The sequence below is a fragment of the Otolemur garnettii genome, unplaced genomic scaffold (assembly GCF_000181295.1).
Source record: "Otolemur garnettii isolate 467f Iridium unplaced genomic scaffold, OtoGar3 scaffold00001, whole genome shotgun sequence".
NCBI classification, from domain to species: Eukaryota; Metazoa; Chordata; class Mammalia; order Primates; family Galagidae; genus Otolemur; species Otolemur garnettii.
In genome coordinates, this window is record NW_003852396.1 from 9,727,714 (window position 1) to 9,738,788 (window position 11,075).

Genomic DNA, 11,075 nt, shown 5'->3' on the forward strand with positions numbered 1-11,075 from the left:
CTACATTTGAGACAGATTAATAAGACCAACAAGTAAGATCTTTTTTTTTGAGACAGAGCCTCAAGCTGTTGCCCTGGGTAGAGTGCCGTGGCATCACAGCTCACAGCAACCTCCAACTCGTGGGTTCAAGCGATTCTCCTGCCTCTGCCTCCCAAGTAGCTGGGACCACAGGCGTTTGCCACAATGCCTGGCTGTTTTTTTTTTTGGTTGCAGCTGTCATTGTTTGGTGGGCCTGGGCTGGATTCCAACCTCCCAGCTCAGGTGTATGTGGCTGGCGTCTTAGCCGGTTGAGCCACAGGTGCCCAGCCAAGTAAGATCATTTTTAACCCAGTTTTGGGTGGATCAGTAAGTGTTGGCGGTCATCATGGTGGTGAGTTAAATTAAGGAATAAATGTTTGCAACGTGAAAATTGTAAGGAGCATCGTCAAAAACAATCACAAAGATGGTGGGGACTTGCTGAGGGCTTTTTGTGCCACGTTTATTGTCATGCATTTGTATGATTATCCAGTGCCTAATGAATTTGTATTTGACAGTAATTGTATTCATTCATCCTTTTTCCCACCTACTTATTCCAGTTCGGAGTTGCAGGTGACTGATGCTGCTCCCCGCAGCTCTGGGTGTGTGATGTGGGAACCTACCCTGGACTCTTTTTTATTGCAGGACACTCTTAGGCACCCACATGCACATCTTTTGCACATCAGAGGAAATCAGAGTACAGACATGGAATGAACCTGCAAACTCCACAGATGACTGGGGCCAGGAATTGATCATTTTTTTCCCTCTCAGCAACATTGTAACAAAATGATGTATGTCCAAAGGACATTATTGGAGGACCTGCTACAGTTCTGTGTTCACTTAATGTCTTTCTGAGGGCAGGGGCACTCGGGCTGGCTCACATCCTCAACCCCAGGGCAGCGTCTGGCATGTCAATCAGTGAATACTTAATTGCGTGTGCCTTTTGAAGTTGAAGAAAGGGGAGAGTCCCATTTTTGGCTGAATTGACTTTCTGGTTAAAATAGTCTTTACTCTCTTCTTGTCTAATTCAAGTGCTAGAAAGCATTTCTTTAATTGGACATGTTCATTTCTATGGATGGGTTAAAATCTGGGCTTTTCTGTTTTTGTTTTTTTTTTTAATCTGGTGGATGCCCAGTGCCTTGCTCTACCTGGACAGGTAGCTGCTGGGCAGCTGTCAGTCTGTGGGTGGGCAGTGTGGGCAGGTGAAGGAGGCCTGGACCCTAGATCAAGACGAGTGACAGCACACAGACCCACGTGTGGCTGACGGTGACCGCAGGGGTGGATGGTGTGGCAGAGCAGTGTTGGGGCCTCACGCTGTGTCCGTAGTGTGCCTTGGTGATGTGTGCTGCTGGGCTTGGTTGGCCAAGGGCACTGCTCTCATCAGCTGAGCATGTATCTCCAGGCCAAAGCCATTCAGATTCCTTTTCTAACGTTATACGTTGGTGACTGTTAAAACCTTGATTTTTGTTTTTTAATAATTTTGAGCAAGGACATCTTTTTTTACTAAATTATTAAGAACTAAATGCATTTTAATAGATGCTTTGATTAAATTATATGAATAGCAAAAAAGCAACACCTTGATATTTGACCTTGGAGGCTTGTCTGGCTAAGGTTAGTGTGGTGACAGCTCCAGCCTTTGTTGGTGGAGCATCTGCACCTGCGCTCACTGTGGCCATCAGGAGCATCTGCACCTCTGCTCACTGTGGCCGCCAGGAACGTCTGCGCCTGCGCTCACTGTGGCCATCAGGAGCGTCTGTGCCTGCCCTCACTGTGGCCGTAAGGAGCATCTGTGCCTGCGTTCACTGTGGCCATCAGGAGCGTCTGCACCTGCGCTCACTGTGGCCATCAGGAACGTCTGCGCCTGCGCTCACTGTGGCCATCAGGAACGTCTGTGCCTGTGCTCACTGTGGCCGTAAGGAGCATCTGTGCCTGCGTTCACTGTGGCCATCAGGAACGTCTGCGCCTGCACTCACTGTGGCTGTTAGGAGCGTCTGCGCCTGCGTTCACTGTGGCTGTCAGGAACGTCTGTGCCTGCGCTCACTGTGGCCGTCAGGAGTGTCTGCACGTGTGCTCACTGTGGCCGTCGGGAGTGTCTGCACATGCGCTCACTGTGGCCTGTGCTCACTGTGGCCGTCAGGAGTGTCTGCACGTGTGCTCACTGTGGCCGTTGGGAGTGTCTGCACATGCGCTCACTGTGGCCTGTGCTCACTGTGGCTGTCAGGAGCGTCTGCACCTGTGCTCACTGTGGCCGTAAGGAGCGTCTGCGCCTGTGTTCACTGTGGCCGTCAGGAGTGTCTGCACGTGCGCTCACTGTGGCCTGTGCTCACTGTGGCCGTCAGGAGCGTCTGCACCTGCGCTCACTGTGGCCATCAGGAGTGTCTGCACCTGTGCTCACTGCTCCCACCAACCTTGTCATGTAGGTGGTGGACCCATCTTGTGGAGAAAAGAAAGCTGGGACCCAGTGAGTTTGAGAAACTTGCCAAGGTCTTCCATTTAGAGTGTGCTCTAGGATCCCTTTCTCTTTTCTTTTCTTTTTTTTTAAAGTTGCATCTACCCTGTTAATGGCTTTTTTGAGTTAGGAAATACTGGCTGTTTGTAATCTCCTTGAGTGCAAGTTTTAGTAGTTGTCTTTTGCCTATTTTAGATAGTCTCTATTCTTATCTGGTGTGGCCCAGCCTGTCCTGGGTGAGCTGATCTCTCAGGAGGTCTGCTTGTGCCGCCTCTGCGGGATCTCCTTGGCTCTGGCGTGGGTCTTCCCTCTCAGTTGGAGTGCACACTGATGGGGTCGGGCTATGCTCTGGAAATAGTAGTGGGTTCCTCTCCTCGCTGCTTCCTTTTATTTCTGAATGCTCTGTCTTTGGTCTGCATTAATTTTCCATCTTTACTGCTGCAGTTCATTGCTCTTTGCTGACTCCTTTATTTTTATTTTCCAGACTAGCCTGAAATGCATCTTGATTTTGGCATCTTTAGAAGTTTAAAGCCCTCCACTTTGTTACTGATGATTTCCCTCAATTTGCAGAATTCCATTTGGTTGCAAGTCTATTTGGCAAGGCTCTGCCTTTCTTCTTTCTGCTGTCATTAAATTTTAATATTTTTCTGTTGCTTCTCTTTTATAGAAATACGTATTTCATTTTTTAGGTTGTAATAACGGACCTTTAATGCCCCCTACACTTTGACTTCCCATCTACATCTTTTGCCATCGTACCTGTTTTCAGAATGATCTGTTCATAGAGCAGAGGACACTTTTATGGCGTCCTTGCTCTTTCTAAAAGGCAGATCTGTCCACATCACTTGGTGCGTGGCACCCTTCCTTGGCTCTGTGTGATCAGTCCTGAGTGTGGTACCCTTTCCCTCCTGCCTCTTGGTTTCAGGACCCCTTTATGTAAGTTTTAAATGTCAGTGAGATTCCCCAAAGAGATATTTACTATATTAGAAATTGAAATTGAAAATAATTTAAAAATATTTATTGAATTTGTTTAAATACAATAGTAAACCCATTACATGATAATATAAGTAACATTTTTACTGAAAAATATTTCTCGAACAGACATTGAGTGAGAAGAGTGACATTGTTCTAGTACTTTTTTCCAGATCTCGTTAACGTCTGCCCTGATGGAAGACAGCTGGAGTCTCATAAATGCTTCTGCATTCTGTCTGCTGCAGTATGTTGTGTTGGTTGAACTATGTGGGAAAAAACCCAGCCTTGCATAGATAAATAGTTGGGAAAGGGAAGAATATTTTAATAGCCTTTTCAATTAATTGTATAGTCTTTGAAACTACATCAGAACTCAACAAGCATCATTTCTTAAAGGTTTGTTACAAGGTGGCATCTGAAACCCTATCAATGGACTTCTCATACTGCTGTGTTAAAGTCTATTGGCCTGTCACGCACTTTGAAAGGATCTTTTATGCATCATTTTGTAACATCATGCAGCAGTCAGTTGGAAAATATCAAAATACCACATTTAATGTCACTGCTTAGAAAAATATCAGAATATCACATTTGTTAAGGTCACTAACATTCTCATCCGAAAAGTCTTCAAGTGTTGAGATGCTTTAAAGCTCACTGTGGTGGATACAAGTTTTCTAAAATTTTAGTTTCCGCTTGAAAGCTCAAATTTTATCTTTAGCAATAAATACTGCCAATTTCCTTCAAATAACAGTCTCAGTGTATTCATTTTTGACAAAATGTTTATAAATACCCAAATCTGAATAATCGTGGTTTTTCTGTCAGTCATTTTTTCAAGTAAAAATGATGTTCCCTGAAAGCCCGGCTGATGCGGCTTGCAGCTCAGTCACACAAGGGTTTTTTTCCTGACAGCCCTCACACTTCGGCCTGCAGCAGGAGTGTCATTTGAGTGCTTACCATTTTTACTGTTTTGTCTCATGCGATATTAAAGATTTGTTTTACTCAAGAGTCAGTATTTAATAAAATTAATAATTTTTACTTCTTCATCAAGGACATTCTTAGGTGACTTGACTTTTAGAGCTAGGTGTGCGCGGGTGCACCAGTAGAGAACACGGTGATGGCAGGACAGTGCACTGAGGGCCCTGCCTTGACTTACGTTATGGCACCTGCAGTTTTCTTTGCTAATTGCTCTTGTACCATCAGTGCAAATGTAAACACAGCTGAAGCGGTTTTCACCTTGCAGGGCCCCCAGAAAGGGCCTTGGACCACAGTCTGAGAACCACTGGACGCCACCCAGTTGGTCAGCACTCCATGGGCGTGCACTAGACTCTCTTGCTTCTCTCTTCTTGCCTCCTGCCCTTTCTGCCTGAACACTCATCTTCACCTTCCGTCCATCCTGTCCATCCGTGGGTGTGTATGCTCGTGTACACACGTTCAGGCTGTCTGTATTCAGCTCATCACAGTCATGCGTGTGGTGGTCTCTTCTAGTAGGTGGTAGACTGTGAGCCGGGAGCACCAAGTGCTGTGTCAGTCACACGTTAAATGTTATTGATATTGGTGATGGTGATCTTCCTCCTCATCAGTCTCCAGGGTTTAATGTTTCTTGAACAAATGAAGAATTTGGGTTAGAATTCCTAGGGTTTCCTTAGAACATTAGCTCTGTGATAACAGTATTGATGAGAGGGTATCTGTGCTTAATTAGGATTTAGGAATGATCAAAATGGTTTTTTGTTTTTTTTTTTGAGACAGAGCCTCAAGCTGTCCCCCTGGGTAGCGTGCCGTGGCATTACAGCTCACAGCAACCTCCAACTCCTGGGCTCAAGCGAGTCTCTTGCCTCTGCCTCCCAAGTAGCTGGGACCACAGGCGCCCGCCACAACGCCCGGCTATTTTTTGGTTGCAGCCGTCATTGTTGTTTGGCGGGTCCGGGCTGGGGATTCGAACCCGCCACCTTGGGTGTACGTGGCTGGTGCCTTAGCCGGTTGAGCTATAGGCGCCGAGCCTCAAAATGGTTTTTAATTGAAGGATCTCTGAGATATGTTATTATACAGTGTGCATTGGGAACTTTAAAGGGAGGGGGATAGGGGAGTTACAGAAGATAATATTTCCCAAGCTGAGTAACTCATGAACCTTCTTTTCTTAGCATAACTCGTAGGATTATTTTCCTTGGAATTTTCCTTAGGAAAGAATCTCATAGCCTGTCTTGTTGATTTTTACAGATGAGGAAATTAATGACCTGTGTTCATACTTGCATTAATTTATACCTCATGTATTTAATGAATATCACTTAAAGGGAGATACTTTGAGGTGTGAGAATACGATGGCGAGTGAAAGAAAAAAAGAGTTGGAAATGTTAATATACTCTCTATATTCATTAAGTAATCACTGCAGTTGCCAGTGTTACCTGAATGCATTTAGGAAGTTACACAATGCTAAATCATTTGTTTGTTTTGTTTTGCCCATTTTTAAAGTTCTTGAGGCCTGTTTAGGTCTTCCTCTCAGCACTCTGTCACGGCCAACATCCCCAGGACCTGGACGACTGATGAAGATCAGTAAAGGTGTTGCCCATTTGCCCAACTCTATCATCTGAGAGTGTAGCATGTTTAAGGGATGGTCTTCTTAAAATATCGGACAACTTTCTCTTGTTGCCTGCCACATTAGTAGGTGCTTGTATGTGTTGGTTGGCTGAAGGAAGAATGTGTAAATGTGTTTAGAAAGACCTAGGACTGTAGGACAAGCCTTGTAACTTACTGCACTGGGCAGGGTGACTGCGTTTCCTGCACTCCTGGCTCTGAACTGGCCCTGATTGGAGGAACCAATGACTCTCCCCTTCTCCACAGAAACCAAAATACAAAACAGAAAACCTGTCCTGTTATCTGTGTGGATTTAGTACTGCCCATGTGTTGGGGGAAAATGTTAATACACTATTTATGTGAATATATTTAATCAAAGGACATGATGTTTATATAGTCAAATTGGCCTGTGCTCTTGTAACTGCCTGAACAGATAGCAGAAGGGTTTTGCAACAGAACAGCCTTGGAGTTGGGACTTTTTGAAGATTTGGCCGGTATTTAATTTGATGTTTCATTCTGTGAAGTCACCTATAGAGAAATCAAACATTTACATGATTAACTGATGCTTTTCATTCTTGGTGTTTGGCCAAAGGCTTTGGGCTGGATGAGCTCTGGGAATGCATAAAAAATCTCCCGTTTGCCCCTGGTATGGGTAGATAGGCAAGAAACATTTACCTTCTCATGTTATCTTCTTGCTTCAAAGCCTGAAACTTCTTCAGCCACATTGTGTTCCTGCCAGAGTCTGAAAATGAGGCTTTCAGGAGACCCGGGGTTAAGTAGAGAGAACGGTGTGTATCTGGACTGGCGGATTGTCCAGTGTTGCTCCAAGATTAAATTAGGAAAGTTCTTAGGGAGGTTTAGACCTCTTGATTTCTAGTTTTTTTTTAATTGAGTTGGAGTTGCAGAAATAATCATGAATCACTAATTTTAAAAAAAGTCTTTTCTTTGTAAAAATAATTCATACTAATTGTAGAAATTTGGAAGAATAGCACAAGGCATAATGCTAGAAATTACTCAGAACTCTATTCACTGCTAATTACCACAAACATTTTATTGTATTTGCATGTATTTTCATACACCTAATTAAGATCATTGTGTACAGATTTCGATTTATACTTTTTCCATGTAACATACGAATACTTTTTGTTATGTTGAGAGCTGCTCAGAATAGGGACTTGTATTAATTCCCTATGGATGCTAAATTTCCACATAGTGAGCGACTTGAAACAGTATAAATTTATTTTCTCATAGTTCTGGAGGTTAGATGTTTGAAATCAAGGTATAGGCAAGATAATGCTGTGTGTGGAGACATCAGGAGAGAATCCATTCCCTTCCTTGCCGTCCCCGCTTCTGGTGGCCAGGCGATGGGTGGCACCCTTGGCGTAAGGTCCCATTGCTCCATTGTCTGCCTTTGTTTTCACGTCACTTTTGTATGTGTGCACAACATCTGTTTCTCTCATAAGGACACTTGTGTTAAGGCCCCATGCGGTTAATCAAGGATATCGCTTCATCTCAAGACTCTTAATCACATCTGCAAAGACCCTTTTTCCAGCTTTCAGGGTTAGGACCTGAGATATTTGGGGCCATTATTCAGCTTCCCATAAGGTTTCAAGTGTGGATTCTGGAGCCAGACTATGTGGGCTCAAATTGCAGTTCCATTTTTTCAGTAGCATGGTGACCTTGAGCAAGCCCTCAAGCAACCTTGAGTTTTCTTTCTTTTTTTTTTTTTTTTTTTTTGCAACCTTGAGTTTTAACTCATGGTGCCTCCACTTTCTGATCTGTAAAATGGGAATGACAGTACCTACCTCCTCAAGTTGTTATGTGGATTAAAAGGATTAATATGTATGAAATACCTAAAAAGTTTAGGATAGTCCTTAAGGATAGCTGTTATTATAGTAATTTTTATTAAAAGTTCTTTATAAAATGTCTTTTTAATGGCTACCTAAGATTTTCTTTGTGAATCTGCCATAATTTATCTAATTGTTTACTTTTGTTGTCTCTTTCCAGTTTTTCATCTTGTGTGTAACACTTCCATGGGTATCACTGAGTGTTAAGTTTTGTCTTACTTCAGATCCATTCCCTAGTGTAGAGTTCCAGAAATGAAATTAAAACACCAAAGAGTGTGTGCAATTTTAAGCTACTTAATAAGAATTTGCTAAATTGCTTCACAGAAATACTGTGCCTATTATACTACTACCACTAGCTGAATGATGGAGGTATCTGTTTTGTCATGGCCATACCTGTGTTATCCTTTTAAACATTCTCAGGTATTTTGACAGAGTGTAGCCTTTGAGGTTCAGATATGCCAGCGGGGAGACTCAAAACACCATGGTTTCTTTACTGAGGAGCATTCTGTCAGTACAAGAAAATCCCTAATGCAAAATGGAACCCTTGTCTTGCCAAGTCCCCAGGGACTTTCTCCATTCTGTTAGGAAGCCTGGAAACTCCCTGAGTTTCTCCAAGGGTAAGAGGAGGTTTTCTCGGGGAGAGGATATGTCAATTGTGGGGCAATGCTAAGTATACGAACATTTCAGTAACACGGTTTTGCTTGTTTTCAAACTTTTAAAGCAGAACATTTGATGGATGAAAGAGACACACTTGAACAGAAAACAGATTTGTGTAGTCACGTTGCTGGAAGTCATGTGAGGGCTGGGAGGAAGGAGTGGGAGGGGCACTCCTGCACAGCTGCTAGGTGAGCTGGGAGACCAGCTCCGGGAAGGGGAAGGGCCAGGGGGGCGAGGGTGGTCTGAGCTGCATTTCCTCCCACCCCCACCTGCTAGTTCCCTTTCCTCTTCTGGTAGGTGCCCGTTGCAGTGGTCCTGCTCAGCACAGGCTCAGGCCTTGGGGCCATAGAGGAAGAGCAGCAGTCTGGTGAGTCTGCTGAAAGAGACCTTCTAGGTCAGAGGTCAGAGGCCTCTACGTCTCTGGTCCTCTATGGTTCAGGCTATTTATACACAGGGTAGTGGTTGTGTGTTTTCCTCAGCAGGTGACTGATACAAGTGCACAGTGTACACCATGTAGCTAGTTAGTCGCACATGAATTCAGCAGTACTCAAACCTGTTGTAGTGGGGCCACATGGTGGCCCCACAGACATACTTACGTCCTAGAACCTGTAAATGTTGCCTTAATTAGAAAAAAGGGATTTGGGCCAGGTGTGGTGGCTCATGCCTGTCATCCTAGCATTTTGGAAGGCTGAGGTGGGAGGATCCCTTGAGCTCAGGAGTTCGAGACCAATCTGAGCAAGAGAGAGACCCCATCTCTACTAAAAATAGAAAAAATTAGCCAGGGATTGTGGTAGGCACCTAGAGTCCCAGCTACGCAAAGAGGGTGAAACCAGAGGATTGCTTGAGCTCAGGAGTCTCAGGTTGTAGGGAGCTTGTTTGACTCCATGGCACTCAAGCCTGAGCAACAGAGGACAGTCTGTCTTAAAAGGAGGGGGCAGGGAGCTACAGACGTCATTAAGTAAGGTTCTTGAGTTGAGGAGATCATCCTGATTATTTGGTAGTCCCTAAGTGCCATCACAGATGTCCTTACAAGAGGAAAGCAGAGGGAGATTTGACACGGAGGAGACGGCAACATGAAGATGGAGGCAGACGTTGGAGGGATGTGGTCACCAGCCAAGGAATGCCTACAGCCACAGAAGCTGGAAGGGGCAAGGCCAGGATTCACCCCAGAGCTTCTAGTGGGAGCACGGCATTGCCTGTCCCTTCATTTCAGACTTCTGAATCCTAGAACTGTGAGAGAGTAAGTTTATATTATTTTAAGTCGTTCAGTTTATGGTAATCTGTTGCAGCAGCCTCAGGAAACGCGTATGCCAGTCCTTGCCCTGTTTAAAGTAGTTCCACTGATCATATGCTGATATGATGTGTAGCACTGATCAGATGTGTAGCAATATCTATCATATTGCTATAAAAGACTAAGTGTTTACGCTTAATTTCTGTACTTATTTGGACATGAACTGGCAGTGGAGTTGGAGGAATGCACTGATTTGCAGACTACCCCTTGAGTGCGACTGGTCTAGTCTCCTGCCCATGTTTTACAGATGAGGAGCTGCAGAGAGGAAGAGATAGGGCTGGGATTAGAACCACAGGAGCCTCTGCTGCCTGGAATGTGTAGACAGGCCAGGAGTCGGTGTGCAGACAGGAGGGCTACCCTTCCATCTGTCCTGCATCCCAGCTGCTGTCCCTGTCAGGGTGTGTACCCTGCTCAGTGAAAGCTGATACTCCAGTGAGTCCCTGGAGTTTTGAGCTGCTCAGAAGCCCAGAAACCAGGGGAAGCTTGGAGACCTTTGCTAGTGAGTCACCAGCAGCAAGCAAGGGACCCTGTTCAGGGTAATGGTTACAGCTTGCTGTCAGCCTGATTTCCAGCTGACTTTTCAGTCATTGTGGTTTGGGTCATATTTTCTTTCAGAAGCCCAATTTTAACTATTTTTCTGATGATAATTGTCTCTTAGAGAATGTGGTCTACAGTCATCTTGACTTTTATGTTAGTCCAGACTCCTTAACTTGGCATTTGTGGCCCAGGGAGAGAACTCCCTTCTCCTTGCCAGTTCTGCCTCTCCACCCTCCTTCCCTTTTACATCGTCTGTGAACTTCACCAAAATCATTGCTCACTAGTAGAAGGGACTAGAAGAGGTTAGGTGAGTTCATTGTCAGCCTGCTCAATTAATGGGAAAATATGGTAAGGTTAGAGTTGGGCATAAATCTTTGAAACTCTCACAAAAAAAAAAAAAATTCATTAAAATAGAATAAAAAGGCAGCATTGAGCTGCTAGTACCAATCAAACTTGAGCAAAGTCACCTGAGACCATCTAGTTGAGCCATCGGATGACTGTAGCCACATAGGTAAACCAGGCAAGACCAGAAGAAAAACTACCCAGCTGAGCTTCACAAGAAATGTTTAATATTGAAGAGGCTCCCCCCCAAAAGAAGAGGCAGCGCAGTAAACCAAGATTTATCTTTGAGTTAACTGTACTCATCTTAGTAATGATAGGCATTGTCCTATTTCTCAGTTACTCCTGGCTTATTATTCAGAGCCTCACACCTTTAAATTTTCTTTCTTTTTTTTTCTTTTTTTTTTTT

General features: G+C 44.3%; 1 long non-coding RNA gene across 1 annotated transcript in view; it reads left to right on the forward strand.

The window, feature by feature from the left end:
• Positions 1–2,261: 2,261 nt before the first annotated feature.
• Positions 2,262–11,075, forward strand: part of LOC105886412 — a 35,916-nt gene continuing 27,102 nt past the window's right edge. The window contains exons 1-2 of the long non-coding RNA XR_001161005.2: positions 2,262–2,274; positions 6,847–6,850. This is a non-coding gene — a long non-coding RNA (uncharacterized LOC105886412). The remainder of the gene's footprint in view (positions 2,275–6,846; positions 6,851–11,075) is intronic.